The 27,056-nt window shown below is 49.3% G+C and overlaps 1 protein-coding gene across 5 annotated transcripts in view; it reads left to right on the top strand.

The window, feature by feature from the left end:
• Positions 1-27,056, top strand: part of DOCK2 (dedicator of cytokinesis 2) — a 1,661,574-nt gene that overhangs the window by 1,599,330 nt on the left and 35,188 nt on the right. The gene's annotated exons all lie outside the window — the stretch shown is intronic.

Raw genomic sequence — 27,056 nt, 5'->3', positions numbered from 1 at the left:
TCCTCAGCCAATGGCCGGAGGACAGATAATATATAAGACACCTCCCCCAACATGGAGGTGCCTGTGCCACGTGTTAGTTTAATCTCCTAACATTTCTGTCAGTTCTCAGGTCCCCATTGTACCGCGTCTGGGAGGCGGAACCTCTGAGCAACTTATACAAGGTGGCGGTCCTTGTAACGAAGCGGGTGGCGACCAGGGAAGACAGGCAGGCAGTCACAGCAGGTGACCGGGACAGTCTCTGGGTAAACGGGCAGGAGGTCATGGCAAGTGACCGGGACAGTCTCTGGGTAAACGGGCAGGGGGTCACAGCAAGTGACCGGGACAGTCTCTGGGTAAACGGGCAGGAGGTCACGGCAAGTGACCGGGACAGTCTCTGGGTAAACGGGCAGGAGGTCACAGCAAGTGACCGGGACAGTCTCTGGGTAAACGGGCAGGAGGTCACGGCAAGTGACCGGGACAGTCTCTGGGTAAACGGGCAGGAGGTCACGGCAAGTGACCGGGACAGTCTCTGGGTAAACGGGCAGGTACGACCTGTGACGGCTGAGCCTCCAGGTAGGCTAGCAGGCAGATGGCAGATGAGTGCTCCCAGGTGAGCAGGCGAGAGTCTCTGGATAAGCAGGTGGTCACAGCATGTGACGGCGGAGCCTCCAGCTAGGCTAACAGACAGGTAGCAGATGAGCGCTCCCAGATGAGCGGGCAAGAGTCTCTGGACTGGCAGGTGGTCACAGCACGTGACGGCGGAGCCTCCAGGTAGGCTAACAGGCAGGTAGCAGATGAGCGCTCCCAGGTGAGCGGGCAAGAGTCTCTGGACTGGCAGGTGGTCACAGCACGTGACGGCGGAGCCTCCAGGTAGGCTAACAGGCAGGTAGCAGGTGAGCGCTCCCAGGTGAGCGGGCAAGCTGGTCCATAGACAGACTGACAGGTGTCGGAAGGCAGACCGTTGGACCTCAGGCTAGCAAGCAGGAAAGCGGATGACAGGCAGGAATCAGGCAGCAAACTGGCAGGAGACTGGCAGGTAACTGGGAGGTAACTGGCAGGTAACAGGCAACGGGACCTGAGGGCTAAAGCAGAGTAGTGAACAGTGCAACAACATTGCTCGGGCACCTCCATTTTGGAGGAGGTGCCTTATATATGGAGGGATCCTCCGGCCATTGGCCGGGGACTCCTTAGGGCGATGCGCGCGGCCCCTTTAAGAGAGGGGGAGCGCGCGCGCGCGCCCTAAGCACAGTGACCGGGGGAGAGCGGGCGCTGCAAGCAGAGCGGGAGGAAGCCGCCGGGCACGGAGCAGAGAGGTGAGGGGAACAGCGTCCCTGCCTAGCAGGAGGCAGGGACGCCGACGCTACAGTACCCCCCCCTTTAGGCCCCCCCTTTTTTAGGCCAGACAGAAATTTAGTAAGCATGAGAGGGGCATGGATGTTCTCCCGGGGCTTCCACGTTCTCTCCTCAGGACCAAACCTCTTCCAATCTCCTAGAAAAAAGGTCTTTCCTCTTACCCTTTTGGTGGCCAGAATGTTCTCTACCTCAAACTCGTCTTCAGCAGAAACCGGAGCAGGAGGCGTACCTGTAGACTTGGAAAAGGAGTTAAGTACCACGGGTTTGAGAAGAGATACATGGAAGGAGTTAGGGATCCGTAAGTTGGCCGGGAGTTTCAATTTATAGGCCACCGGGTTGATCTGTTTGATAACCTCCAGTGGGCCGATGAACCGAGGCCCTAACTTATAGGAAGGAATCTTGAGCCGGACATATTTGGATGAGAGCCAGACTTTATCTCCGGGACGAAATTGTGGGGAATCCAGGCGTTTTTTGTCGGCATGTCTCTTCATCCGCTCGGACGACTGAAGGAGTGCGGATCGGGTACTCTCCCAAATGGAGGAAAATTTGCTAACGAGAGATTCCGCGGCCGGGTTGTCCACAGAAGTGGAGACAGGAAATGGGATCCGAGGATGCTGACCGAAGACTACAAAAAACGGGGATTTAGAGGAAGATTCGCTCTCGTGATTGTTGTAAGAGAACTCGGCCCATGGTAGGAGATCCACCCAGTCTGAATGGTGGGCATTAACGAAGTGCCGGAGGTAACTGGTCAAATTCTGATTGATCCGCTCCACTTGACCATTGGACTGTGGGTGGTAAGCGGAGGAGAAGTCCAGGGTGACGTCGAGCAGTTTACATGTGGCTCTCCAGAAGCGTGAGGTGAACTGAACCCCACGATCCTACACGATGTGGAGAGGCAGACCATGGAGACGGAAGATGTGGCGGATAAAGTCTTTAGCTAGCTCGGGAGCAGACGGGAGGCCTGGCAGGGGAATAAAATGAGCCATTTTGGAAAAGCGGTCAGCGACCACCCAAATGACCGTACAACCGGCAGAGACGGGGAGATCTGTTATGAAGTCCATAGCTATATGTTGCCACGGGGCAGCAGGCACAGGCAGAGGAAGAAGGCGGCCGGCAGGCAGGTGTCTCGGAACTTTGTTGCGGGCGCAGGACACACAGGCAGAAACAAAGTCAATTACATCCTTGTGCAGGGTAGGCCACCAGTAGTGCCGGGTAATAAGCTGGAGGGTCTTTTTCTGACCGGCGTGCCCAGCTAGCTTAGACGAGTGACCCCAGTGTAGAATCTTCTCCCGATCGGACTCCGTTACGAACGTCTTACCGGGAGGGAGACGATTTAGGCCCACGGGGGCTACCTGCATTACTCTGGCGGGATCAATGATGTGTTTAGGCTCCTCCTCAAGATCAGACACCAGAAAGGATCGGGACAGGGTGTCCGCTTTGATGTTTTTGTCAGCCGGACGAAAATGAAGAATGAAATCAAAGCGGGCAAAAAACAAAGACCACCAGGCTTGGCGCGGGTTAAGTCTCTGGGCGCTCTGGAGATATGCCAAGTTCTTGTGGTCAGTGTAAATTATTACCGGGTGGAGAGCCCCCTCGAGCAGGTAACGCCACTCCTCCAGTGCCATCTTAATGGCCAACAATTCTCGGTCTCCTATAGAATAATTGCGCTCAGAAGAGGAGAAAAGTTTGGAGAAAAAGCCGCAGGTTACCTTTCTTCCGGAAGAAGATTTTTGGGTAAGTACCGCCCCAGCTCCGGAGGAGGAGGCGTCAACTTCTAGGAAGAATTGTTTGTTGCCGTCCGGACGATGCAGCACCGAGGCGGAGAGGAAGGCCTGTTTTAAGGAAAGAAATGCCTCCTCTGCTTCGGGCGGCCATTCTCTGGGGTTCGTACCTTTACGGGTGAGAGCAGAGATAGGAGCGGTCCGGGAAGAGAAGTGCGGAATGAACAGGCGGTAATAGTTGGCGAAGCCCAGGAACCGCTGAATAGCCTTCAACCCCTCTGGTCGGGGCCACTTCTGGATGGCAGACAGTTTCTCAGGATCCATTTGTAGACCTGTCTGAGAGATTATGTAGCCCAGAAATGGAAGAGAGGTCTGCTCAAAGATGCACTTCTCATATTTAGCATAGAGGTGGTTTTGCCTGAGCCTGAGCAGGACCTGACGAACGTCCCTCCGGTGAGTAGGAAGATCCGGAGAGAAGACCAAGATATCGTCCAGGTACACCACCACGCAGGAGTAGAGAAGATCATGGAAGATGTCATTGACCAACTCTTGAAAGACGGCAGGAGCGTTACAGAGACCGAAGGGCATCACAAGGTACTCATAGTGGCCGTCCCGGGTATTGAATGCCGTCTTCCACTCATCCCCCTGACGGATACGGACCAGGTTATACGCCCCACGGAGATCCAGTTTGGTGAAGATTCTAGCCCCCCTCAGATGGTCAAATAATTCAGGAATAAGCGGAAGGGGGTATTTATTCTTCACAGTAATCTGGTTTAGGCCTCTATAGTCTATACATGGACGGAGTGAGCCGTCCTTCTTTTTGACAAAGAAGAAGCCTGCTCCCGCCGGGGAGGTAGATTTCTGGATAAACCCCCGGGCCAGGTTCTCCTCAATATATTCAGACATGGACCGGGTTTCAGCAGCGGACAAAGGGTAGATTTGCCCACGGGGAGGAGTAGAGCCGGGCATCAGGTCGATTGGGCAGTCGTATGGTCTATGAGGAGGTAAAGTCTCTGCCTCTTTTTATTGAAGACATCCACATAAGACCAATAGGGAACCGGAAGACCGGGCAGATTGGCTGGGGTAGGAGAAGGACGGGCAGGACGACCGGGAACTAGACAAGTCTTATGGCAGTCCTGTCCCCAGCGAAGGACCTCTCCGGTCTGCCAGTCAAGCATGGGTGCATGTTTCTGGAGCCAAGGCAGGCCAAGCAATAGTGCGTGAGAGAGTCCAGGCAGAACATGAAAGGAGATGCTCTCAGAATGCAGTATTCCCACCTGTAGAGTCAGAGATTCGGTGATGTGTTGGATGGGATGTGGTAAGAGACCCCCATCCACGGCGGCGACAGACAAAGGCACGGCCAGAGGTTTGGTGGGAATGTGGTATTTTTCTACCAGGGATTGAGAGATGAGATTTCCAGCAGCTCCAGAGTCAAGTTGAGCCAGTTCAAAACAGCGGTTCTCTCCGCAGGAGATAGAAACAGACAGCATCAGGGATGGAGAGGGTTTACTTTTGTCTAGGGCGACCTCTCTGAGCGATCCTAGACACAGGCGTTTCCCTACCTCTCAGGGCAGGAACGGATCCGGTGCTCCTTATTGCCACAGTAGAAACAGCTCCCCTCGGCACGACGTAAGTCTTGACGGGTCTTGACCATCTTGGTCTGGTCGACCTGCATAGGCTCAGGTGAGTGTGCCTGGGGAGTAACAGAGGGAGTGACGGGTCTCTGGAAGGTAGGGACTAGACGTGGAATCCTCCTCTCACGGGTGACCTCCCTAGCGCGCTCCTGGAACCGGATGTCAATCTGGGTGGCAAGTGTAATCAAGTCGTCCAGAGTGGTAGGAATGTCCCGACCGGCGAGTTCATCTTTACTACGGCCGGACAGACCCTCCCAGAAGACGGACACCAGGGCGTCGTTATCCCAGGCCAGCTCCGAAGCAAGGGTACGGAACCGTATGGCATATTGGCCCATGGTGAGACTCCCTTGACGGAGGCGTAGCAGAGATGAGGCGGATGAGGTCCTCCGTCCAGAGGGTCTCCTCTCTCCCATAGAGGATTTAGCCAAGCCAGTGCCTCTCCTGTGAGATGGGACATGATGAAGGCTACTTTGGCCCGGTCGGAATTAAACTGGTGGGACTGGTGTTCAAAGTGCAGGGTGCACTGGTTAATGAAGCCCCGAGCTTGAGCGGAGTCGCCTCCGAAGCGAGGAGGTGCAGAAAGCCGGATTCCAGAGCAGGATACTATGGTATTGGTGGGCAGCGGAGCAACCGGGCTGCGAGTCATGACGCTAGCGTTGGTTGCTGGTGGGGCAGTCAAAGTGTCCAGGCGAGTATTGACATTCCGCAGGTGACCCAGGATGGAATCCTGTTGGGACCTCTTTCGGGACAGTTCATGACAAAGGTCCGAGAGCGAGGGAGCTTGGGTGCCACCGGGTTCCATGGCCCGAGCAAACTGTAACGGGTCTGGGAGGCGGAACCTCTGAGCAACTTATACAAGGGGGCGGTCCTTGTAACGAAGCGGGTGGCGACCAGGGAAGACAGGCAGGCAGTCACAGCAGGTGACCGGGACAGTCTCTGGGTAAACGGGCAGGAGGTCACGGCAAGTGACTGGGACAGTCTCTGGGTAAACGGGCAGGAGGTCACGGCAAGTGACTGGGACAGTCTCTGGGTAAACGGGCAGGAGGTCACAGCAAGTGACCGGGACAGTCTCTGGATAAACGGGCAGGAGGTCACGGCAAGTGACCGGGACAGTCTCTGGGTAAACGGGCAGGAGGTCACAGCAAGTGACCGGGACTGTCTCTGGGTAAACGGGCAGGAGGTCACGGCAAGTGACCGGGACAGTCTCTGGGTAAACGGGCAGGAGGTCACGGCAAGTAACCGGGACAGTCTCTGGGTAAATGGGCAGGTACGACCTGTGACGGCTGAGCCTCCAGGTAGGCTAGCAGGCAGATGGCAGATGAGTGCTCCCAGGTGAGCAGGCGAGAGTCTCTGGATAAGCAGGTGGTCACAGCATGTGACGGTGGAGCCTCCAGGTAGGCTAACAGACAGGTAGCAGATGAGCGCTCCCAGATGAGCGGGCAAGAGTCTCTGGACTGGCAGGTGGTCACAGCACGTGACGGCGGAGCCTCCAGGTAGGCTAACAGGCAGGTAGCAGATGAGCGCTCCCAGGTGAGCGGGCAAGAGTCTCTGGACTGGCAGGTGGTCACAGCACGTGACGGCGGAGCCTCCAGGTAGGCTAACAGGCAGGTAGCAGGTGAGCTCTCCCAGGTGAGCGGGCAAGCTGGTCCATAGACAGACTGACAGGTGTCGGAAGGCAGACCGTCGGACCTCAGGCTAGCAAGCAGGAAAGCGGATGACAGGCAGGAATCAGGCAGCAAACTGGCAGGAGACTGGCAGGTAACTGGCAGGTAACAGGCAACGGGACCTGAGGGCTAAAGCAGAGTAGTGAACAGTGCAACAACATTGCTCGGGCACCTCCATTTTGGAGGAGGTGCCTTATATATGGAGGGATCCTCCGGCCATTGGCTGGGGACTCCTTAGGGCGACGCGCGCGGCCCCTTTAAGAGAGGGGCAGCGCGCGCGCCCTAAGCACAGTGACCGGGGGAGAGCGGGCGCTGCAAGCAGAGCGGGAGGAAGCCGCCGGGCACGGAGCAGAGAGGTGAGGGGAACAGCGTCCCTGCCTAGCAGGAGGCAGGGACGCCGACGCTACACCCATGCTGCTCGTCAGCTTATCAGCCGTGCCTGGCAGCCTGTCTACCAGTTGTGCCCGCCAGCCTGTCTACCAGCCTTGTCCACCTGCCTATTAGCCATGCCCACCAGCCTGTGTACCTGCCATGCTCGTCTGTCTGCCTACTACCGAGCCTATCTGCCGTTCCAGTCTACACCTGTCGCCAGTCCGGTAGGAGTCGCCTGCTCTCACACGAGGTCGGTCCCGGAGTGGCACCTGGTCCACCGTCTCGGTCCCTCCTTGGTTCACGGAGTCGACTGAGCCGCCGTGTAGCCAGGATCGGTCTGGGTTGGTCCCTAGTAACGCCCCTCTGGTCCCTCCTTGTACTACGGCACAGTGGTTCCATCATCCGGATCCATAACAGAAACATCATAATAATACACTTGAAAGCACCCTTGATGAAGCTGGACCCCCTACACACAGATGGCGGCAGCTCTGACACATGCTGCAAACATGCTGAACGTCTATGGAGAAAATACTTTTTGGACAAAGATTTCATCCATTATACTTTTATGCTTAAACATATAACTCTGCCCTTCACCTCTCCAAAAAAGCCTACTTTAACATCCTTATCACCTCACTATACAACAATCCTAAACTATTATGTGCACTCTCTGACTCTTTGGAGTTTCGGTTTTAGGGTTCAATATTTGCTATATTTGTATGTGAAGATGATTTAGTGAAGTTATTAAAAAAAACTAAAATAAAAAATAAATAAATTAAAATAAATTTCAAAAGTACAGTACAATAGTTTATTATACGTTTAATAGTTTTTCATACTGTACATTACTGTATTTGTTCTTAATAAAGCTAAGTTTCCTTATTTAAAAACATCTAACAAAAAAAATTGGTGTGGTTTTTGGGGGGCTGGAATGAATTAATAGCATTTTAATTCATTTTAATGGGGAAATTTAATTTGATAGATGAGCAAATTGAGTTAAGAGCTCAGTCACAGCGCAAATTAAACTTGTACGTCAAGGTATTACTGTATTTGACACCTTTCACTCTGTCATCAGTCATAAAGTGCAGTCTCCAATTACCAATCTTAGTACTGACGATCTGGCCAATTATTTCAAAGAAAAAAATTGATCATATCTGACAGGAAATTGTCTCCCAATCCCCAAATATAATGGATCCGCTTTCCTCCCGCACTTCACCAAGTTCACATTCCATCTTTGGACCAGTCACAGAAGAAGTGGTTATCAGGCTCCTCGCATCTTCTCACCCTACAATGTGCACCAATGATCCTATTCCCTCTCACCTTCTTCAGTTGTTCTGTAAAGGTGCAAAAATCATCCAAACACCGTCTCTGAAGACATTTCTAATGTTATTGTATGGATATGCTGGTTTAAAACTGATTTTACATGTACTGTGCTCTACAGCAGTAGTTAGGCTGTGACAGGGTTAACAGCTAGTGTCAGCCCAGGTGGGAAGGAGTTACTGGGGCATTTTATACAGGAAGCTATTTCCTGTTAGTCAGTTATAGTTGAGCTATGAAGTAACAAGAAGAATCAGATAGCTACACTCCACAAGTGTAAAGTGTGCTGTGATGAAGAATCAAAGGGTTAAAGTGCAGAACGGTGTTACAGAAGACTGTTACCATCTAACGGCCAGAGTACACAGACAAGAAGGAAGTCACAGTGACACACATTGACTCGTGTGACTAGATCAGGATGTCACCCATGTGACTAAGTTGAATCTTTATTTGATCATTAAGGAAGATGAAGTACTGCACCGTAATGTGGGATAATAGCAGTGGGAGAAGAAATACTCTGTTACTCTGCAACTGTATTAAACACCATCATTATACCATTTGTAAAGCAACTAAGATATGAGGAAGAAATGGTTAAAGAAATGTATGTCATTTATCAGCTGTTGGAGAGTGTTATCAAGAATTTAAGTAAAGCTGTTTTTCACTTTTTAAAACCGTTGTTGGCCTCCCTAATTCCTCCTGTGAACATAAAGTCCCTACTACATCCTAACACTTGTGGCCTGGAAGGGGTCTGCAACAAGTCCCCCAAAGCACACATACACTCAAGAGTACTGTAGCAGGGTGTATAGAGGTGCGGACAGTGATGTGGCCAAATCCCTCTCTTTACACCTCTACTCAACTTTCACTACCTAAGTTAAATATTTAACCTCTCGCTTTCTTACAGTATCTCTCCCTCCACTTTCAAATACACCATCATAAACCCATTACAAAAAAAATCCCTGGACAAGAACTGCACTGCTAACTACAGACCTGTCTCTTCTCCTGTTTATCTTTAAACTCCAAGAATGATTGGTCCACTCTGGTCTAATCCGCTGTCTTTCAGATAACTCCCTTCTTGACCCTTTACAATCTGGCCTCTGCTCTTCACAGTCTACAGAAGCTGCCTTACTAAAGTGTCTAAGGATCCACTAACAGCTAAATCTAATGGTCCCTACTCCCTGCTGATACTCCTGGATCTTAATGCTGCAATAAAATACTGTGGACCACCGGCTCCTCCTCAATATGCTCCATTTTCTAGGCCTCAATGACACCGTTCTCTCTCGGTTCCCTTCCTACCTCTCTGACCTCTCCTTTAGACTATCAATTGCTGTCTCTTCTTCCAATCCTCTTCCTTTTACTGTCGGGTTCCTCAGTCTTCAGTCCTAGGTCCCTTCCTCTCTTCTCTGTATACCACCCCATTTGACAAACCATCAGCGCATTCGGTTTTAATTGCCATCTCTATGCTGATGACACCCAATTTACACTTCTTCTCCTGACATCACCCCTGCATTACTACAAATTACCAGCGATTCTCTGTCGGGTATCTCTCACATCATGTCCTTACTCTATCTTAAACTGAATTTGTCAAAAACTGAATTACTTGTGTTTCCCACATCTACTAACCTACCTAAACAGGAAATTGCCATTTCTGTGTGTGGTTCTACCATAACTACCAAACATATAAGCCTATGAAGAACTTAAGCACTTAAATAAAAAAATATATTATATTATAACTATATCAACAACATGATAAAAATAAAAAATACGGGAATATAAAAAATGAACATCAATGGGAAAATAGATGACATGGCAGAGAAGATGAATACAGGCAATATAGTTCAATAGATAATGTGTGGTACAAATAATTTACGGGAATGGGGCGTAAATGCACAATGATGTAATTACAAAATGTGATGTAAATACATGCATATTTAAAATGTACCAAGTGGTATAGTAGGTGAACAAAAGTCCATGCAATCTATTGTACTATATTGCCTATATTTATCTTTTTTGCCGTGTTGTCTCTATGCCCATTGTGGTTCTCTTTTTAAATTCCTGTATTTTAAATGTTTATAATATTTTTGATTTAATAAAAATGATATTTTTTTATTCAAGTACTTTTGAACTCAATTCTTTATAGGTTTTTACCTTTTTATGTTCCCCCTATCTTCTCATAGATTGCAAGCTTGTGAGCAAGACCCTAATTCCTCTCGGCATGTGTTGAACTATGAGTTACTCTGTAATGTCTTATCTTTTTTATTGAAGTATTCTCCCAATAGAGAAGTGCTGCGGAATATGTTGGCTATAGACATAAAAATAATTATCATACTCTGTTAAGGATTGTGGAGACCATTATATTATGTGTGTGGGAGGCATAATACTGTTTTTGGGCATCATACTGTGTGAGGAATGTGGGAACATCATACTGTAAGAGAATTATATTGTGTCGGGGGACATCGTGGTATCATATTGAGTACTGAGCACTGTGAAGACTTCATGGTGAGTGTAGTGTACCCATGAAAGGTGTGTTTTACTTTATGCAAGTTCGTAATGGTAATATTGCTGTTTTGGCAAATGTAAAGGACTGGGCTGTTAGGAGGGCGGTTGCAAACAAATTTATTATAATGGAACGCAGCTGACCCCGGGGTCCGCGATGCAGCCTGGTGGACTGCTGCCGAACACTTTCCGGGTGTAAAGGAAAGCAACCAACTAAAATGATAAACCCTTCCGTGTTACTGCACAAGGGAACGGGTATAGCAATTCGCATAATCTCCGTTAGCAGCACGAGAGATGTGCGGTGAAAAACTATCTGTAGACCTGTTACTGCACAGGGACTACACTGGCGGCGCAAGGATGCGTGTGTGACTACGCCGACGGGTACACGTGCCTCCAGCCGGCGTGCTACCGGACTGAAGGGTACTACTCCACATGGCTGACAGGCGATAGCCGTGGATAGGACGTCTGCAGGCTGCTCGGGGTGTTAGGCGACCCCTTTGGCAGAGCCAGACTGCAAGACGAAGCTACCTGCCTATTTCCACTAGCCTGCCTATTTCCACTAAACCTGCCTATGGAAACTACGTGAAACACAGTCGTCCACACAACAGCATCACATGCTCTATGATCAGAGAGCACCGCCATGTTTGTGGGCGGGCCTTTTAAAGACTAAGCCCTGCCCACCGTCGCACCATTGGTGACGCCATCCGTGGACCAATCATGCGGTACCAGGTCACCGGGTCAGGTGGTTGCCAAACCACCAATCACGGTCCGCCAGGTCACGGGCATGCTCAGTGCGGCGAATCCTTGACTTAGACTCCAAGAGCCCTGTCCCCCTCCGCAACCTATGCTTAACATTGCTAGGCACAAATACCCAAGAGACAATCTGTGCATCTCGTGGACCAGGTAGGTGTTGAGGCTGATGACAATGCTGAGCAGCATTATCCCTTTGTCAGACTGAAATGGGAGACCACAGAAGGTTCTGGACCCATTTTGAATCCAGCAACACCTAACATTATCCCCCCTTCTAACATCCCCCTCCACTTGACGCTCATTTTCCTCAACGTACAGGGGAGCATGAATGTGGTCCACCGGGTCACAGAGAAGATTCTCAGAACTGTAACCCCTCCAGTGTACAGGGTACCCTTTTTTAAAGCGGGTGGAAAACTTAGCAGACTCCTTGCGTACTTTAGTATTGCGAGCCGTGAGCCACACACTGTGGGCAGGACGACGAGAAGTGACAACTGACTCTCTATGTGTGGAGTCCGTCACGGGTGACAGATGGAGAAGACCATTAACGACTTTAACGAAATGGATTTGCGTAAAATAAAAATTGCTGTGACTTGCTATGTCAATATGTGTCTCTCTTTCCTGACATATGGTGGGACATATGTTATTACTTTGTGTTTATTTGTGGATAATTCAAAGAAATACAAATAAGTGTAAAACATTGATAGATAGTATTCCACTCACTTTAAGGGGTTGTCTGGTCCAAATCGATAATTCTGCAGTCTGTGGGACTGCAGATTTATGAATCTCCCCAGCGCATGCACTGTGCACTGTTGGAATTCGCCGGCTTCTGAGCAAGGTTCAGAGGATATGTATGCATTATAGCACTGCCGGTCAGAACCCGTCCAGTGGGCACAGCCTTGCATCATACACTTGTATGGAGCGAGGCTGCATCACTAGACAGGGTGCAGCCTCTATCAATATAAGTGTATGGAGTAAGGCCATGTCCACTGGACGGGCTCTGACCGGGAATGTGTATAACTCATACACACCTTCCAGTCCCGGCTCAGAAACTCAGAACTGAATCCCCGTAGAGCACAGTGCGTGCGCTGGAGAGATTCATAAGTTTCCAGTCACACAGAGTGACTGGACACATCAATTTGGACTGGGCAACCCCTTTTTTACCCCTTTACCTGAAAGCTGTTTAATGCATGTTAATGACCAGGCCAATTTTTACAATTTTTACAATTCTGACCAGTGTCAATTTATGAGGCGATAACTCTGGAACGCGTCAATGGATCTCACTGATTCTGAGATTTTTTTTTTTTGACATATTGACTTCATGATAATGGTAAAATTACTTCTATATGACTTGCGTTTATTTGTGAAAAAAACAAAACTTTGGCAAAAATTTTGAAAATTTTGTAATTTTCATCCCCTTAAATCAGAGATGTGTCACACAAAATAGTTAATAAATAAGATTTTCCACATTTCTACTTTACATCAGCACAATTTTTGAAACATAATTTTTTTTGTTATGAAGTTATAAGGGTTAAAAGTTGACCAGCAATTTCTAATTTTTCCAACAAAATTTAGAAAACCATAATTTTAGGGACCACATCACATTTGAGGTGACTTTGAGGGGTCTATATGATAGAAAATAGCCAAAAGTGACACCATTATAAAAAATGCGCCCTCAAGGTGCTCAAAACCACATTCAATACGTTTATTAACCCTTCAGGTTCTTTACAGAAGTTTTTGGAATGTGGGAAAAAAAATTAACTTTTAACTTTTTTTCATAAAAAAAATTATATTAGACAGGAAATAATGGACCCCAAAATTTGTTTTGCAATTTCTCCTGAGCATGCTGATATCCTACATGTGGAGTAAAACCTCTGTTTGGGCACACGATACCCCATGTGTGGGGGAAAAGCACTAGTGATGAGTGAGCACTAAAATGCTCGGGTTGAGCAAATTGGAATGCTCGAGCCCAATGTAAGTCTATGGGAAACTCGAGCATTTTTCCGCCCACTTCCCCTCCCGGCGGTGTGCAGAGGGCATAAAAATTGCCCAAATCGATGGGAACAGTGCTCAAATTACATGGGAACAGCATGGGGAAGACCCCTGAAAGCATCTCTGACTCCCAGGTCACTGCTGTGAACAATGTTGCCAGAGTATTAAGCCACTTTTACGGACTCACACTAAAACATACAAAAACTAAACCAAAATGGATTTTCCTAGGAAAAATGTTAAGTAACATTCTTTCCAGGGTAATGACTTGTATAAAAGGCAAAATAAATATACAAAAACAAAAATGTTCCTCCACACCTTGGTCTATGTTCAGACGTAAAGTTTTGGATGCGTTTTTGCACTTTTTGCATTGCTTTCAACGGTAAAAAATGCATTCAGCAGTAAATGTAATTTTAGCATTTTACTACCTTATTTGGCCATGTGGTGTGTGAGACATGATAAGACACATTCATATAGTGCTGAAAAGACATGGGAACAGCATAGGGAATGTAGCATCGACGTCTCTGCCTCCTGCCGGGCAGAGACGCCGTTCCCCTCACCGCCACGGTCCTGGTCTGGCATCTTCCTGTTCCCCTGCTGCTAAGGCACACACTGCGTGCAGCTTCCCGGGCATTGTGCTCAGGGGGCGCGCACGCTCCCTCTTAAAGCGGCACGCGCGCCTTCCAAAAGAGTCCCCAGCCAATGGCCGGAGGACTGCCCCTATATTAAGCACTTCCTCCAAAATGGAGGTGCCTGTATCAGGTTGTTGTTTGAGTGCTAACACTCTCCTCAGCCCTCAGGTTCCTTGCCCGCCAGTCTGTCTAACAGTCCTGCCCGCCAGTCTGTCTAACAGGCTGCCTACCCGGAGCACCTGTCAGTTTACCTGTCGTGCCCGCCTGCCTGACTACCCGGAGCACCAGCCAGTTACCTGCCATGCTCACCTTCCTGCCAACCCGGAGCACCTGCCAGTTACCTGCCGTACCCGCCTGCTCGTTTACTCGGAGTACCTGTCTGGCTATCCGCCGTGCCAGCCTGCTTGTCTACCCGGATCACCCGCCAGCCTACCTGCTGTGCTCATCCGCTGTACCGATCAGCTCCTGTCGTCTGACTCATGGGAGTCACCTGCTCTCACACAAGATCGGTCCCAGAGTGGCACCTGGTTCAGATGTCCGGTCCCTCCTTGGTTCACGGAGTCAAGTAAGCCGTCGTGTGACCTGGGTCGGTCCGAGTAGGCACTTAGTTATGCCCCTCTGGAATATCCTTGCATCAAAATACAGAGGTTCCACCACCCGGACCGGTAACAGGGAAGACCCCTGGAAGCATCTCTGACTTCCAGGTCACTGCCTAAAACTGTGGTCATCTCATCAGACATGATACTAGATTACTGCGGTAATAATACAGATATGTTTTGGCAGTGTGACAAATATTAAACTCCATTTAAAATGGGCAAGGTGTGTGGCAAGGGACAGGGAAGTGGTGATGGTGCCTGCAGAGGCCATCGGCAAGATAAAACTGTGCCTGCTGAGGGACCACAACAAACAAACACATCATGTCGGACTACTTTCTTGTCCCAATTTCTAGGGGACCGCAGAACACCACTACTGAAGCCAGAGCAGTGTGAAAAGGCTGTTGGTTGGATAGCAGATAAAGCTTCCAGTCAATTTGCAACCACCACCACCACCCTGTGTTCCACATGGTCCAGTCTCAGTAGATGTGAGTCTGGACCACATTATTATTATTGTTACGCTCGTGCCCGGACTGACTGGCATGAGCGTGATTAGTGATCCCACTGTACCCTGAACCGAGGAGTGCCTGGAGGGGCGTAACTAAGTATCAACCCGATCTGTCCAAGGTCGCACGGTGGCTTAGTCGACTCCGTGGACCAAGGAGGAACCGAGCAGAGGGACTTGGTGCAAATCCAGGTCAGACCCCGGTCACAGTTGTTGACCCACACCGGGGAATGCAGGAACAGGCAGGTTAGACTGGCATACAGGCAAATGGGTATTGGCAAGTACGGCTGGTATGCAGACAGGTGGGTACTGGCAAGTACGGCTGGTATGCAGACAGGTGGGCACTGGCAAGCACGGCTGGTATGCAGACAGGTGGGCACTGGCAAGCACGGCTGGTATACAGACAGGGAGATACTGGCAAGCACGGCTGGAGTGCAGACAGGGAGGTACTAGCAGGTTGGAGTGCAGGCTGGATAGGGTCCAGTACAGACTGGAAGACAGGTACAGAGCCGCAGATGCGGTAGACAAGCAGAGTAAAGCGAAACCACCAGAGCGTAGGACAAGGCAGAGCAGAGAGGAACTGCTTGTGCGGTGAGCAAGCAGAGCGGAGCGAAAACCGCAGGTGCGGTGGGCAAGGCAGAGCAGTGCGGGACCGCCGGAGCGGTGGACAATGCAGAGCAGAGAGAAACTGCAGGTGCGGTGGACAAGGCAGAACAGAGCAGAACCGCCAGAGCGGTGGGCAAGGCAGAGCAGAGAGAAGCCGCCGGAGCGGTGGGTAAGGCAGAGCAGATGGAAGCCGCCAGAGCGGTGGGCAAGTCAGAGCAGAGAGAAACCGCCGGAGCGGTGGGCAAGACAGAGCAGAGCGAAACCGCAGGTGTGGTGGACAAGGCAGAGAGGACTGGGCTCTGTTCACATGGAACAGACTGGAAAATACAGGAAGATGGCTAGAACACAGGAGGACGATACCGAGCAAGGGAAAAGGGACAAGCAGAACCAGATACACACAAGGTACTTCCTATGAAGTAGCGAGTGGACACAAAACTCACAAACAGAAGTACAGAGACAACGAGTTGGAGTTAGGTGCAGGTTCAGATACTGCAGGAAAAGGGAAAGTATGGCCATAGAGACAAACATGTAACAGGCTAGGATACAGTTCAGACAGGAACTGCTACAGCAATGAGATACAAGAACGAGCCTGGGTATACAGCCCCCAGGGTGGCGGAAACAGACTAGAAGTAACAGGTAACAGGCCTGGGCATACAGCCCCCAGAGTGGAGGAAACAGACTAGAAGTCAGAGATAACAGGTCTGGGTATGCAGCCCCCAGAGTGGCGGAAACCGACTAGAAACAGGACAGGACCTGGCAATTCAGTAGCAAAGACTAACTGAGTGAAGTTGTTGCTCAGGTACCTCCTTCTGGGTGGAGGGGGTTTAAATATCCAGTGACTCACAGCAATAGGCTGGAGACGCATTAGGGGTGCGCCCACAGCATCTATAACATTCAGGAAGTAACCGGGCCGCCGCCCTAAGCAGTCAGTCAAGAGACATGCACACAGCATGAACTGGAGCAAGGTTTGTAAGCTGGACTGACAGGTAAGATTGCGGTCTTGCATAGAGGGAGGTGGTGCACTATGCAAGCACGCCGCCAGAGATGTTATAGTACCCCCCATTTATGCCCCCTCTTCTTCAAGCCTGCAAGGGTCTTCTGCAGAGAATTTGGAGGCCAATCCTTCTCTTCAAGAGGATTACCTCTTCTGTCCATTAGAGGAAACGAAACTGGTCTCATCATCTTGGTGACTAGGATGCTTCCTCCTATCAAGCCATCCTCAGCAACAGATGAAGTGGGTGAAGTACCAGGAACAACACACAGAAAAGTCTCTCTCCATTTGTTATCAGGTAGCACCCTGGTGGATTCAGGGGACAACTGGAGGTCCTCCGCCTGGTTGGAGGGGTGCAGAGACTCGAGGGTAACCACCGCCTTGACGTACACTTTGCCAAGCTTACTTGATGAAGTGGGCGGTGTACCAGGTACCGGGTGTAGGAAAGTCTCTCTCCGTTTAACAGGTAGCACCCTGGGGAATTCAGGAGACAACTAGAGGTCCTCCGCCTGGTTGGAGGGGAGCAGAGACTCGGGGGTAATCACTGCTTCGAAGTACACTTTGCCAGGCTTAGTGGATGAAGTGGGTGAAGTACCAGGTACAGGGTGTAGGAAAGTCTCTCTCCATTTGTTATCAGGTAGCACCCCGGAGGATTCAGGAGACAACAGGAGGTCCTCCGCCTGGTTGGAGGGGTGCAGAGCCTCGGGGGTGATTACTGCTTCGAAGTAAACTTTGCCAAGCTTACTGGATGAAGTGGACGAAGTACTAGGTACAGGGTGTAGGAAAGTCTCTCTCCCTTTGTTATCAGGTAGCACCCCGGAGGTTTCAGGAGACAACTGGAGGGTCCTTGCTTTAGGACCATCTTCAGACTGGTTTCAGAGATGACATGTCTGTAAGGCGGGACGGTACCTGAAACCAGATCATTGGTACAATCGTCGAGACTGTGTGGGAACATCGCCTCCGCTTCTCTTCCTTCGGAGACTTCAGCGCACAGCGAGTCAGCGACTAGCAGATCTGGTGAAGAATAAGAAGAAACTGCTGACTGTCCTGAAGATGTGGGGACTGGACACCCCTTTTACCTTAGCAGTCCCCCAGGATACACCATGCAGGATATCCAGACCTGAGCGAGCACTAGATCTCTCGGCTCTGTACGACCTGTGGGTAAGCCACTCAGCACCTGGAATGTGAACTTCTTCATGTGTAATGCTCCAATCTGGAGCTTAATTTGTACAGACATATTTTGACTGTTTCTGAGTAGGGCTCATCCTTCTGCTGACAATGCCCAAACCGGCTTCTGGAGTTGTCAGACGGGAATCAGACACCGACTCTTCAAGGCTTTAAGCCCGAAACTTCCGGTTAATCCGAGGCCTTCACTTGCCATGGAGACAATCATGATCATCTGTGGAGAGGAAACACTAACGCCAAGGGCAGCCTCTTCTACAGGCCTAATGTCTTGGGATTCTCCAACCTTCGCTGGACAAAGACCTTCAGGGGGTCCCAAACCACCGCAGCGGGACCGCAATCCGATTTTGTGACTGAGTTCTGGCTTCTGCTTTGCCTGACGAACATAGTCATCCTTCATAGATTCTGTGCGGAAAGCTGCTTCTACAGGCTGGGGAACAGGAGGTCTTTGGGAGGACAGAGCATGGCGTGACGGTTTACCTCTACGCCTTGCAAGTCTGGACTGCCTCTTGAGGTTGGGAAGTGAAGTATTCTGTGGAGCATAGTCATCCTGTGTGGATTCTGGGTGGGCAGCAGTCTCTTCGGGCTGGAGGACTGGTAGGCTACCTACACACATTACCCATCGGGGCTGCTCCGGGATATTGGGAAGGGAAGCTTTAGCAGAGGCTTCAGGATTAGGATCATCGAAGACCATTAGAAAGGCCACCAGGAAGGCCTGCAGGTCAAAGACGATAGGATCCCATGCTTCCCATAGGGGGGTGATCCATTTCAAGGCATCACCCGCTAGGTAGGACATCATAAATGCCACTTTAACCCGATCGGTAGGAAAATAGTGAGCATAGAACTTGAAATGCAGCATGCATTGCTCCACAAATGCACGGCTTAGTTTTGGATCCCCATAGTACCGTGGTGGATCCGCAGGAACGAGTGCTGATAGATCCATTTGGGCTGGTGCGTAAATTGCCTGGGCCATAGCTTGAGAAAATTTTTTTCTTGGTGCACGTATTCGCCAGACAAGGATTCAAGATGTCTCTGAGAGCGAAAGGCCGTGGGGCTCAACGGGAACCATGGCCTGAGCAAACTGTTACGCTCGCGCCCGGACTGACTGGCGTGAGCGTGATTAGTGATCCCACTGTACCATGAACCAAGGAGTGCCTGGAGGGGCGTAACTAAGTATCAACCCGATCCAACCAAGGTCGCACGGCGGCTTAGTCAACTCCGTGGACCAAGGAGGAACCGAGCAGAGGGACCCCGGTCACAGTTGTTGACCCACACTGGGGAATGCAGGAACAGGCAGGTTAGACTGGCATACAGGCAAATGGGTATTGGCAAGTACGGCTGGTATGCGGACAGGTGGGTACTGGCAAGTACGGTTGGTATGCAGACAGGTGGGCACTGGCAAGCACAGCTGGTATGCAGACAGGTGGGCACTGGCAAGCACGGCTGGTATGCAGACAGGGAGATACTGGCAAGCACGGCTGGAGTGCAGACAGGGAGGTACTAGCAGGTTGGAGCGCACGCTGGATAGGGTCCAGTACAGACTGGGAGACAGGTACAGAGCCGCAGATGCGGTAGACAAGCAGAGTAATGGAAACCGCCGGAGCGTAGGACAAGGCAGAGCAGAGAGGAACTGCTGGTGCGGTGAGCAAGCAGAACGGAGCGAAAACCGCAGGTGCGGTGGGCAAGGCAGAGCAGAGCGGAACCGCCGGAGCGGTGGACAAGGCAGAGCAGAGAGAAACCGCAGGTGCGGTGGACAAGGCAGAGCGGAACCGCTGGAGAGGTGGGCAAGGCAGAGCAGAGAGAAGCCGCCAGAGCAGTGAGCAAGGCAGAGTAGAGAGAAGCCGCCGGAGCGGTGGGCAGGACAGAGCAGAGAGAAACCGCTGGTGCGGTGAGCAAGGCAGAGCAGAGAGAAGCTGCCGGAGCGGTGGGCATGTCAGAGCAGAGAGTAACCGCCGGAGCGGTGGGTAAGGCAGAGCAGAGGGAAGCCGCTGGAGCGGTGGGCAAGTCAGAGCAGAGAGAAACCACCGGAGCGGTGGGCAAGTCAGAGCGGAGCGAAACCGCAGGTGCGGTGGACAAGGCAGAGAGGACAGGGCTCTGTTCACATGGACTGGAAAATACAGGAAGATGGCTTGCATTATGCAAGCATGCCGTCATGGATGTTACAATTATTACTTTATTATCGCCATTTATTCCATGGCGCTTTTCATGTGAAAAAGGGGTATACATCGCAAAAAAAATTACAATAATCTTGGACAAAAATGTGACAGTGACTGGTACAGGAGAGGAGAGGACCCTGCCTACGAGGGCTCACAGTCTACAAGGGATGGGCGAAGTTACAGTAGGTGAGGATAGAGCCGGTTGCGCAGCGGTATGATGGAGTGAGGGTTACTGCAGGTTGTACGCATGTCGGAAGAGGTGGGTCTGATACAGCTTTCAACAACTCTGCAATGGTGTGTGGTTTGTCGCCTAAGCATACAGTTCTGCTTATTGTTATTGGCACACACAAAGTTTAAGCAAATAATCTGGAATATGTCGTGAAAAAATGAATCAAGTGATGGAGATGGAGGCTGAAGAAGAGGAGGAGGAGGTGGTGCAGGAGCTGTAGAATGTAGGGACAACCCTAATTAACCCAGGGCCCGTAATCCTCTGCGTCAGGAGGACGTGTTCCGTCCCAGTTTCCCGGCATCCACAATATTAACCCAGTGGAATGCAACAGTGAAATGAAGTGTCCCTGGCCACATTCACTTGTCCACGTGTTTGTGGTTAGGCGGTCCTTCCCACTTAAGTGCACTGGGAAGGGCATGGATAATGTTCTGACTATACCAAGAGAAATAGTGGTGGCTGGGGAACGAGTATGGACACCCGGCCGCCGTCGCCATGAGGTTGTGGAAAACTTCCGCTTCTGCTTCCACGAGCCTAAAAGGCAACATTTCAAGTGCAAGTAAGTAGTCCAGAAATGTGGCAGTTTAGTATTGCGGCCTGTGCGTGTATGGCTGCATACTTGCGCTTGCATTCCAAGTTTCACAAAGCTAAGGAGATGGATGATCTGACCATCATGAATAATTTGGTCATTGTCTAGGAGACCGAGCACAAAATTAACCCAGTGATGCATCAGTGAGATGTAGCGTCCCTGGCCACATTCACTTGTCCACGTGTTTGTGGTTAGGCAGTCCTTCCCACATAAGTTCACTGGGGAGGGCACGGGTAATGTTCTGGGACTCGCGCTTCTGTAAGCCGGAGATGATACCAGGAGAAATAGTGGCAGCTGAGGACTAAGTATGGACACCCGGCCGCCACCGTCATGAGGTTGTGGAAAACTTCCGCCTCCATGAGCCTAAAAGGCAACATTTCAAGTGCAAACAAGCAGTCCAGAAATGTGGCAGTTTAGTATTGCGGCCTATGGGTGGGTGGTTGGCTGCATACTTACGCTTGCATTCCAAGGACTGTGGTAGGGACAACTGAGCGCTGTGAAGGGACAAGGATATGGACGGTGATAACTGCAAGTCTGCAACGACAGGTGCACTGTGGGAGGCATCTTCGCATGTACCATGGACAGGGGATTGGCAAGCACGCACAACAGCAAAAGAGGCAGTGGTGTCACCCGCAGACACTGTTTCTGGACCATGGCGTTCGGCCCAGCTAGTCTGGTGCTAAGCTGTCATGTGTCTGAGCATGCTGGTGGTGATCGGGCTGGTAGTTTTGGTGCTCTTGCTGATGCAGGCCTGGCAGATGTTGCAAAGGCCTTTTTGGGGTTATCTAAACAGTCTTTAAAAAAGAACCAGTCTCGGGAAGACATAACAGTTGTACTGGCAAATTCCGTCTTGTTAGTGTTCTGGGGAGCAGTTGCCTGTGTCTATGGCCACCACACTGCTCGTTCCTGCCTGTTGTGGTGCTACACCTACCTCTCCCTCTGTGCTGATGTCGTCGCTCTGCATGTCGCTTTGACAGGTTGGGTCAGTGACTTTATCGTCCACTGCTTCATCTTCCACTTCCGCGCCCTGGTCCTCCTCCTGACTTTCTGTCCATTGTGTCTCATCATTATGCACCTCTTGTGACAGTAATTGCACTTTAACACCGTCACCGTCATCATGCGATCTGATATTGCCCTGCACGAAGCTGACCGGCCAAGAGGTCTGAATCTATCGATGGAAACGTAAACAGCTCTTGGGGTAACCCTGGACTCTAATTTGTCATTCAAACCACATATCTAAGTTCTTTCTACTTCCGAGCCGACAGAGCGAGAGGCCAGAATCTATAAATGGAAAGATGAGCAAAACAGCTCTTCGGAGTGTCCAAGTGTGGGATCAGTTGTCTCAGGGAACTCGGAATGGTGGGAAGAAGGAAGATCAGTGAAGGGAAGATGCCGACTCCAAGTAAAAAAAATCTACCGGATCCGCACATTCCTCAATTACGAATCTACAGAAATACTAGTGCACGCCCTCATCATCTCCCTTCTCGACGACTGCAACCTCCTGCTCTGTGGTCTCCCTTCTAACACTCTCGCATACCTCCAAACTATCCTAAACTTTGTTGTCCTGCTAATCCACCTGTCCCCTCGCTATTCCCTGGCCTCTCCTCTCTGTCAATCCCTTCACTGGCTCCTCATTGTCCAGAAACTCCAGTTCAAAACCCTAACCTTGGCATGCAAAACCATCCACAACCTGTCTCCTCCATACATCTGTGACCTAGTCTCTACTTACCTGCATGCAACCTCCGATCCTCACAAGATCTCCTTCTCTACTCCCCTCTTTTCTCCTCTTCCCACAATCGCATACAAGATTTCTCCCCCTTCTCCGAAACTCTCTACAAGACCATTTTTGACTCTCGCCTGACTGCTGCATTCAGAAGGGATTGGAGAGGAGACAGTTTGTTTAGAGGGAAACCGATTAGAAGAGAGTTGCCGTGACATGAGCGAGTGAGTGATTATAGCAAACGCTGGCGGTAGAGGTCACAGTCAAACAGTTCATTGGACAACCAAGGAGTACAAGCAAGGGAGACACAAACCAGATGAGGCAGAAGCAAGTGAACGCTGTCAAAGGTCTGGAACAGTTTTCTCAGACCCTCCCAGTTCCCAGGCCCTGATACACGGGGTACTCTGACAAGGAGGGAAAAGTTTGGGAATATGCTGAAGGACTACCTTGTAGACCATACCAGCATCCTCCATGATTCCTCTCTGTCTTTGTGCCTTACAACTTTTGGGTATCCAAGCTGGACACATGGCATGATCTGTCTCTCTATGCCTTGGAGGTCCGGGCCGCTAGAGTTTTGTCAGAGATAGTTTTTAGTCCCGCCGGGGGCAATATAACTGATAAAACTGATAGGCGCATCCATCCGCCTGTCAACTGAAAATGCTGACAGGCTTACTCTTATAAAAATGAAGAAGGGCTGGATTGGGCCAGACTTCTCAACACCACCAGATGATAGCATCAAACATAAACTCAAATCCAGTGGTTATTTTTTGGGTGGTCTATTCCTATGCACCCCTTTACACCCAGACATAGGTATACACTTCAGGAATTGTTCTATTTTATGTCACCCTCCTCCTTCTCCTCATCCTCCACCACCATATCACCAGGGTGACCATGATGCGACATCCACATAATTTTTTAAGGGCGTTTCTGATTAGAGACAGTGAATATTTCAATATTCGTTTCAGATTACAATCACTGTTTTTGCAATATTCGCCAATGTAATTGTCAAATATGTGCCGAACATTGCCGAACGCCATTGGATTCAATGGGTGCCAAAACCAAACGCATACACAACACAAACACATCAGTTTCAGGGCAGTCGTCTGGAAAGTGCCATCAATTGACCCAGAGTACAAGTAGTATTTTTATTATAGCGCCATTTATTCCATTGAGCTTTACATGTGAAAAGAGGTCTCTGACTGGTACAAGAGCAGAGAGGACCCTGCTCGTGAGGGCGCACAAACAGTCTATAAGGGATGGGTGAGGGATGGGTGAGGATACAGTAGGTGAGGGCACAGCTGGTTGTGCAGCGGTATGGTGGAGCGAGGGTTACTGCAGGTTGTAGGCTTGTCGGAAGAGGTGGGCTTTCAGCTTCCTTATAAAGGTTTCAACAGTAGGCGATAGTCTGATATGTTGGGGTACAGAGTTATAGAGTAGAAGGGATGCACAGGAAAAATCTTGTATGCGATTGTGAGAAAAAGAGAGACGGGAGTAGAGAAAGATCAGAGTTTGCATGTAGGTATGTACCGGGAGACTAGGTCAAAGATATATGGAGGAGACATGTTATGGATGGCTTTGCATGTCATGGTTACGGTTTTGAACTGAAGTCTCTGGCCAATGGGGAGCCAGTGAAGGGATCTTATAGATTGTGATCTTATAGATTGATGGAGCCAGTCCACAGTAAAAAAAAAAGCAGCCATAGAGTGTCCAGGAACCTTCCCACAGACTTTTCTTAGCCAGGGCTGATTCTCGGCAGGGTTGGACGGGCCCACCAGAGAACCAGAGACGGGCCCTGGCTTCTCCATCAGGAGAGTTCACGATACCACAAACCTTGCAGCTGCTATGGGGCTCTTGAGCGGGTCAGAAAGGTGGGCCCTCAGAATCAAATCCTCTGGTGGGCCCAATGTTCTTCAGTCTGACACTGCTTCTCGGTCAGAGTTGTATTTCACCACAGCCATATTCTTTAGCTTGGTGAAAGTACTGGCATAGAGGGAAACCGTATCTACTCCAGCTGTCATTTCTCTGCCACCAGGTTCCGGCCATTGTCAAACATGACCATGCCTGGCTGTATGTTCAGCGGTGAGAGCCAAAGATCAGGCTGCTGTGTTACAGCTTTCAACAACTCGGCAGCGGTGGGTGGTTTGTCACCTAAGCATTAAGCATATTATCTTCAGCACAGCCTGTTGCCGCTTGGCCAAGGCAGTGCTGTAGTGCTTCAAGCTTGTGACTGATGTGGTCATTTCGGAGATGGAGGCCGAACAAGAGGAGGAGGAGGAGGAGGTCCAGGAGCTGAACAATGTGATTACAATGAGGTTGCATTGGCGAGTCTGGTTTTTATACTAAAGAAACATCCTACTGTGTTGTTTTTTTTTACGTCTCTTCAAATGTGTATTGGAGTTTGTCCTAATTTTTGGCAGCCCTTGATATTGCTGCATAAGCAATAACAGTATAGTTGACACACTCCTTAATAATGTGAAGGACAATTCAAATAGATTCTATATTCTAGAATATTAACTGTCTTATCTGAAATTATTTTACGGGTGAGGTATCGCAGTATGGATTGCGTATTAGACTGATCCAGCTAGGTATTATTGCCTCATACTTCGTGCTGCTGGTGCTGCCCAAAAAAATTTAATATCTATTCTATTTCCTATCGATAACGCTGTTAGGTGCATTTACAATAAGGACAGGTGCTGCTAGGTGTTATCATCGCCAGCTACAAATGAGTGTTCTGGTCGCATAAATGTCTTCCACAGTCCATAATTTTTTTTTTTATTTCTTTGGCCTTTTAAACAAGTCATTACCCTGGAAAGAAAGTTTCTTAACTTTTTTTCCATTTTAGCTTTTTTTTTGTTTGTTATTTTTTGTCAGTCCGTAAAAGTGGCGTAATACTCTGACAACATTGTTCACAGATATGCTATTTGTCAGCGGCCAACTGTGAATAGATTTGAACCCATAACTTCATTACTTTAAATTGAGTGTAATATTTGACACGCTCACAAAAATTGCTGGATTATTAGAGCAGTCATATGGGATCAAGTCTGGTGACCACGGTTTCAGGCAGTCGCCTAATAGTATGGTATTTGCCAGCGACCAAGTGTTAATTGGTTCAGCAAACATAGCTGTCTGACTTTAAATGTAGTGAAATATTTTTTGTATTATTACGGCACTCATATTTGATAATTGAAAAAAATTCCTTTGCTTCCACAATACAGTAATATGAATAAAACTAAAAAAATCTGGCTGTATTCTGCGAACTAGCAAATGGAGCTGTAAAATGGTTTACAGCGACCTCGTGTAAATAGCTTCACTGACTGCAACAAAATGTAAATGTAAGCCCGAAATGGCTGACTTTGGAATGCTGTTATATATCATACGTCTGACTGAGAACCATAGTTTTAAATTGCAGGCCTGTAGTTTACTAAAACTATTCTTCACAGTGACCTCGTGTGAATAGCTTCACTGACACACTGCAGCAAAATGGAAATGGAGGCCAATATTTTCCATGTTCAGTTCAAATTTCAGGATTTTTATTGCTGTAATATGGAAATGATCTGGCTGTATTCTGCAGTGCTAACAAGCAAATGGAGCAGAAAAATGGTGTACTCTGGATTGTTTTTTAAGCAAATAATCAGGATTAACATAGAAAAAAAAATTAGCCCTGGCCCCTGAGATATGAGGCTATGTCTACAAATATCTGTAACAACAGCAGCAACAGACAGAACGCTCAATGGACCCTCTTGTGCTGTATCATGCATTGCAGTCTGCCACAAACCCTGCCTGCTTGCCTAACTCCTGCGATCACCACTGAATATTTGCAGCTGGATTAGTCCACAGAAGGACTGTTAGTTCAGATGGATATATATATATATGTTGTAGAATACCTATACTAACACTAAACAAGCAAATCTCTCCCTGACTCAGCAGCAGCTCTCCCTACTCTGCCTGTTTACAGGTTAGACTGTGATGACAATAGCGGCACCAGGTCTTATATAGATCCGATGACGCTATACGGCCAGCCATTCACTGTAATGCCCACAACTAACATGGCTACGGCATTACAGTGCATGGCAAGCAATCCCTGCATGTTCATTGGCTCTCTAAAGAGCGCCAAACATGCAGGGCGGGGACAAGTTCGCTCATCACTAAAAACCACTGTTTGGGCACACAGCAGAGCTCGGAAGGGAAGGACTTTTTGAATGTAAAATTTGCTAGAATAATTAGCGGACGCCATGTCGCATTTGGAGAGCCCTTGATGTGCCTAATCAGTGGAAATCCCCCACAAGTGACACCATTTTGGAAACTACACCCCTCAAGGAATGTATATAGATCTGTGGTGAGCACCTTGAACCCCCAGGTACTTCACAGAAGGTTTTTTATATTTTTACAATTTTTTTCACTTTTTTTCACTTTCATTTACTTTTTTACTTTGTCCCACTATGGGACTTTCATTTTTTGCTGGCTGATCGCTTGTATAGCATAGAGATGCAGTAGCATCATTGCAATACACTGTGCAGTTCCAAACTAGTGCTACTTTCCGCAAGCTTTGCCATCAGATAAAGACCAAGAACTTTCAGGCAAAAATAATGTGATGTT

Source organism: Phyllobates terribilis, unplaced genomic scaffold, assembly GCF_046119375.1.
Source record: "Phyllobates terribilis strain yellow unplaced genomic scaffold, ASM4611937v1 Scaffold_10__3_contigs__length_209671492, whole genome shotgun sequence".
Taxonomy (NCBI): Eukaryota; Metazoa; Chordata; class Amphibia; order Anura; family Dendrobatidae; genus Phyllobates; species Phyllobates terribilis.
Note: the sequence above shows the minus strand (reverse complement) of the source record. Positions and strands in the feature narration are given on the sequence as shown.